Raw genomic sequence first — 6017 nt, forward strand, 5'->3', positions numbered from 1 at the left:
TCGTTGTTGCAAAAGCCCTAAAAAATACTACTAAGTTTGTACATTCACTTATACGTGTGTGCATTTGTAAGAGGACGCGAACATTTGTTGGCGTATTAAAGTAACATATCTGTTAACTAGATCGAATACTAAAGTTCAATACTAAAGTAAAGGTAATTACTAAGGTAGTACTGCTACGAGTTTTTTAGCTGCGTAACAATCTAAGCGTACTACCTAAGCTGTAACAGTTGTAAATAATCCGTAGCCGTTTCGAATTTGTTCTGCTTTAAGTACCCGGACGAATTACTTTGTAATGGTGGACAGTGGATAATGCTAGCTAGGCGGACAAACAACAGCATTGAGATCTATTGAAATGATGACTGAGTGAACACGGAACGGTGGTCCAGTCGATGGGTGAGCGATCTCACATGCAGCATCTGGATGAATAGACCAGTGCGATATCCGTACAATAACTGCTGTTTATCGAAGGAGAAAATGGCTGATTATCAATATATAATATATATATATATATATATATAATATCATCACATTAAAACGAAGCCCTCATGCTTTCTGACTTGGACAAAGATTTTTGTACTAACAAATCAGTCTGTCCTCTTAAAAAAAGGGAATGTTTTGTTTATTCAAGATACAACGTGAAACATAGCAAATTCTTCCTACGATTATGCAACGTATTCCCAAACGAGTCAACACTTTGTATATCGGTGCTTGTACTTAGGTCGAGAGTTGTCGGCCTTCAAAGGAAAGCGTAGCTACGAAGGCCTATACAGAAGATGCTCATTACGGCCAAGTTTGATGGCGTCGACCTGTAGCGTCTTTTTAAACTGGCGAATAAATTCAGCGGAAGTGTTTACCTGCATGAATCACACGGGAATGCTTGCTACGGCGTTTGAGAGCTCGACAGGGATCTGACTAAGTTTCGCAGGAAGAATGCTTTGCTGGTCGTAATCTGAATTCAAAGCGAAATCTAGATATTCCATCAAAGGGGCTACCAGAACTTCGTGCCTCAGAGCTTCCGCTTAGCGGTATTTGCACGACACCTCGCTTTCCTTCGAGATATACAAATAGACCTTGCAAGGAGGAGTAATGGGAAGGCGTTGAGTTGAGAATTGCTGTCCTACGAAGACCGGAAGAAGCTGAGGGACCGGCATAAATTTAGAATTTGATACAGTTTTAACAGCGTAGATCACTCTAGGCGCTGGCAGCTTCCGGCAGTTCCCGCCAAACGCAGTAAGGAAGAAGTATCAGGACCGCTGCGAATTAGCTTCTCATCTAGACTTGTACACACAGCTTTGTAGGAAAGCAAAACTTTAGTTTTGAGATTGCCCCGACGAAGCAACGATTTAGAGAATGAAAAAAGGTTGGGGGGTAGGGGAGGATCAGGGGCCTAAAAAAGCGAATCACAATGAGTGTCTATTCCCGTTATAGAATTGAACCATTAGCAAATCTTTCTACGCTGATCGAGGTCAATCTTAAACATAACGGAATTTCTTTTGGCGGGAAATACATTTTACAGCGGTTTAGGATTGTCTTTTAAGGCCACGAACAGTAAGATAAGACGGCGGCCGGCAGGCAACACTATACGTTGATAACGCCAGACGTACGGCGACCTGACTCACACTGCATTCATTGTTTGGTACAATGTCTTTGAGGGCACCTTGTTGGGTAAGGGAGCCAGCCAAGCCATAGGTTAAGTTTTAAAACGCACAAAGTCTTACTGCGCATTTCGAAGCGATCTGGAGCGGAATCACATCTCGGGATCGCACATATCTGTAAATACATAAGCACATCTTTGATATTAATAATGATTGAATTACTTATACTTTATATAATAATTACGCAAAAGCGCCTCGTTTGGCATCTGCCACCTTCAGTACATTACGAGTGCTATTTTTCTACACCAGAAGGCAAAAATTTTAGTTGGCATTTGTTAAATTAAAAATTACGATTTGTATAGCATATTGAATCATTTTCAGTTTTACCTAATTAGGAGCAGATACTTTCGTATAGTTAGCTAGCGGTACGATGCAGGGATCTATGCAATTTAGGTTAGATCCGTTGTCGACAATGCGTCCACTAGAGAAGTTATTTTTACTATCAACGTAGTTAAATTGGCATATTTACACAAGTGCGATTACTGACACAGGCATGGTCAATAATAACAACGCTGCTCTCGGTTTCCCTTCAAGTGAATGAAATTTCTACATCAGCCGACCCAGCAGATACCAACGAGCCCCATGCGACACAAGGAGATCCAGCTAAAATTTGGCGCCCCATTAGTTCGCTGCCATGGTCAACATAACTACCATTGTCAATATCAAGGCCTACGGTTAGCTGGAGCTAATCTGGCAAATAACTGAACATGATTAGCGAGACGGGAACCAGTCAGTCAGTTAGAGGGGTACAAGCAGAAACTTTGAGTTATCTCATTGTGACTGTTACCACCCTTTTCAAGAACTGAAAACGTCGATATAACTAACAGCAGGCGATTGACAATATAATAAGCGCAGTCACCTTTTCATTTCAACATCCTGATATTTCTCCCGCCTCCCGACCTTTCGCGTCTTGGCAGATCATCAACGGGAAGTTGATGGTCGAGACACTATCACTTCCTTCCTTCCTCATGTTTTTATGAGAAGGCTCGCGCATCGTACATATCTAATATGAGAGGTCCGTAAAGCGACGTGGTCTGGATAGTTAATGCGCAGCTCTCTGACCGCGTTACCGTGGTAACCGTAATTTACAAGTGCATTGCCGCGCTCGTTCAAATCTCAGCTTTGGCAAAAATGATCACCGAAAATCAATGGTCAGAAAAATAAGGAATTGAAAAAAAAATTATCATTGAGATTAATAGCTGCTTGTAGTATAGTTGCCATGTCGCTTCATTGGTCCGTTGGAGAAACCCCGCACAAGTCCATCAACACACCACCTCCATCAGACTCCTAGTGAAACAAGTCCTTGAAGCTATACAAGAACGAGGTGATTTCGGGAACCTGTCCACGTAGAGATAACAGCTGAAGATTCTAAAAACAAATTGCACTATACCATTTTCACAGGAAACTGTTTTCGCAAACACACAGCAACTGCCTTCTTGAAACTTAAGTGATTTCAAGTTAAATAGCCTGCATTCAATGACAACACGTGATCAAAATGTCGGTTCAATTCTTATTCCATGCACGCTTTTCGATGCAAGCCGGCCCTGGTTGTTGGGAGCTGCCGTAGTTTGCCTGCTGCCTGACCCGACCATTCCGAACGCCTTACTTCGTTCGAAACGTCCGTGACGTTCGTTGGCTATACTTCGCCAACGATTCTGTTGCTTGAGTCGCTCCCGTCAGCGCGCCGATGACAGGACTGCGGCGATAATAACGATGAGCTGGGAAAGTTGAGCGATGATATGTCGTCTAGTAGCAGCGATGTGATCTCGTAGCCTGTATAGCCTGCCGCTATTAACGCACCGCCGAGACTTTCTGTGTCGTTGGACGCCCGAATCTGCATCATGTAACTATCGATCTGGTGCTATTTATCGCTGTTGTTGCTTTAGGCTTGTCCTGTGAAGAGGAGAAGCCCGGAGCACTCAGGCACGAGTGTTCTGGGCACATTAACGCGAACACATGCGCATACAAGCGTCCGCCAAGCAAGTAGACCTTCTCTTTGCTTAAAGATTGCTTCGACCCTTTTGCAATCGGATATCCTCAGGATCGTTGTTGACAACACGGTATCACTACTTGATGGAGGGATCAGGCTTTGGCTGTTTGCTCTGCGTTCCTTATTCACATCAAACGTCGCCGTTTGTCTCAGCTTTTTAAGAACCTGCCGTTTTGATTTTTTTGGTAGTTGGTTGAATTTGTATGCCTGCTTCGCTATAGAGCTTTGTGTCAAGCCAATCATCTGCGTATATTGCAGCTGGACATGAATGAGCGATAAGTACCCAGACATGCATACGAAAGACAAAATATGATTAATTACCATACTGGCATAGATGGAGGTAAGGAAAACGACTCGATGGAATAAGATGGGTGAAACAGCCCTATGGTAAAAAGGTTCTTTGCACAGTTTCATTATAGTTAGCCATACAGGCTAGGATAAGACGGATGTCTCCGTCGCAAGTTTTCATAAGTTTTAGTATAGCCAAAATAAGATTGAAGACTGGCTGTTCAAAATACGGGATCGAGAAACGATAATGAACAGCTGGTAGCCACTTGAAACTTAAGTATAGATAGGCTCGTGTCCATTTGTCGCTGCGTTAGACGCGAACAGCTTTGTATGGAATGGTAATAAAGATATTTCTAGTTTAACTGAATGAATTATTTTATAAGTGATCCATTATGAATAAGGAAGATATTCCATACCTGTATTACTGATGTGTGCGTATGTCTTGTACTGATTGTGCATGTATGCACGAAGTATGCACATAAAACTTAAGAAATTAAACCGTAGGGAGCTTTCCCGGTGATACTGAGGCAAAGAACAACACCAGTGGCAGCAAAACCGTTCGAAAAGGGCTTTAGCATTGAACCTGCCACTATCAGTCAATTTGACCGCTTGCGAACTTCTGAAGAAGTTCGCACATATACACATTATTAAATCACTATTAAAAGTAACACTATCGAAACGTCATCGAAAAGTTAATCGTAATAATAGTAACTCTTTTCACCGGCACGGTAATAGGTATATGAAATATTGACCGTAGGCTTACCACTAAACCTGTCATTTCTAGCCCAGTTTTAACTATGATGATGTCGTCAAGTAATAATAATATAAGTAAGTCAATAAATGGCAAACTTTATCCACATTGTCCACTATAACGTCCATTGTGCGTAAGACGGTTACATTTAGTGGCGTAAATGAGGAGATCGGCGCTTAAAAAAACCAACTGCCAATCTGAAACAGTAACATGATTGTACACAACCTATCGCTTATCGATAGACTGCGACTATCAGAAAATGATCAGGATCGTTACGCTAAAACTGTATATCCTCACTACTTGACATTATAACTGTAATTTAATTTAATTACTTATTCTGGTTGAGCTTTTGATTTCGCTAACACCTCGCAACGAAACGATCTCAATATCACAGACCCTTCTCCAATGCCTCAGCGACAAGCTTCATTTTCGCTGGGTACAAAGGATTCGTTCTCTTTAGCTTTTAAACCCCGCGCCCATGCCGCACATTATATGCACTCTTGCGTGTGCGAATTCGGTTAGGGAAAGGATAATGGTGGGTCTATTTCCGGAGTATTCCATTCTCCTGAACGACTGGGCCGATCGCTGTAATGTTCGAATAGGTTTATTTCAATGGCTGCTAATGTTGGTATTTTGGTGCAACAAACTGATAGCACGTGAATACCGCCGTTTGGCCCTATCCGCTTGAGCTCCTTCTTTAGCAGTTTCCATTGCTATGTCTGAGCATAGCGGGTCCTTCGTCTCAAGGATGTGTGCATATAAATCAATGTGCGTGTGCTATCCCTGGAAGGCGGATGACCGGACATGGGCTATCCCTCTGTATGCACCGTCCATTTCCGTAAAGGTTCATTTAGTGTGTAGGGATGACCGGACGAGTCAAAAGAGGCCAACCACGTATCACCGTCATCGTCTTCTAAGTATCCTCCTTTCTTAGAGCAGCATTATGTTATTTTGTCCTTAAGTCGCTTATCTGTACTCGGATGTGGATAGATTATTCCTATACAACATTATTACACAACAGTCAACAGACTGATCGCTGTTGAAAGAAGGAAGGGTACCCGATCGGCAATGTCGTGGTCCTGAAATACCAGAATACGGTGACCTTTTTTATGCTTGCGTGTGAATGTCTGTGCCAGACTCTGCTTTTGCGGGCTTTGATAGGCAAACAAGGGCACGAACTCACTGGCCCAGCGAAACTTTGAAGAGAAGAGAGAGGTGTTCGGCTGACAGTATTCCGACCGTTATTATTTTCTCAGAAAACTAATCGCTCCCCATTTACCCCCCCCCCCGCCCCCCATCATGCAAGCTAGCTTTGCATAGGGTGTCAACTCTT

At 42.7% G+C, this 6017-nt stretch overlaps 1 long non-coding RNA gene across 1 annotated transcript; it reads right to left on the bottom strand.

The window, feature by feature from the left end:
• Positions 1-597: 597 nt before the first annotated feature.
• LOC147753156 (uncharacterized) lies at positions 598-4268 on the bottom strand. Its single transcript, XR_015312042.1, has 2 exons — positions 2515-4268; positions 598-1770 (listed from the first exon to the last, which is right to left on the bottom strand). It is a non-coding gene; the product is annotated as an uncharacterized LOC147753156 (long non-coding RNA).
• Positions 4269-6017: the final 1749 nt, after the last annotated feature.

The sequence above is a fragment of the Varroa jacobsoni genome, unplaced genomic scaffold, assembly GCF_002532875.2.
Source record: "Varroa jacobsoni isolate VJ856 unplaced genomic scaffold, vjacob_1.0 scaffold_700, whole genome shotgun sequence".
Taxonomy (NCBI): domain Eukaryota; kingdom Metazoa; phylum Arthropoda; class Arachnida; order Mesostigmata; family Varroidae; genus Varroa; species Varroa jacobsoni.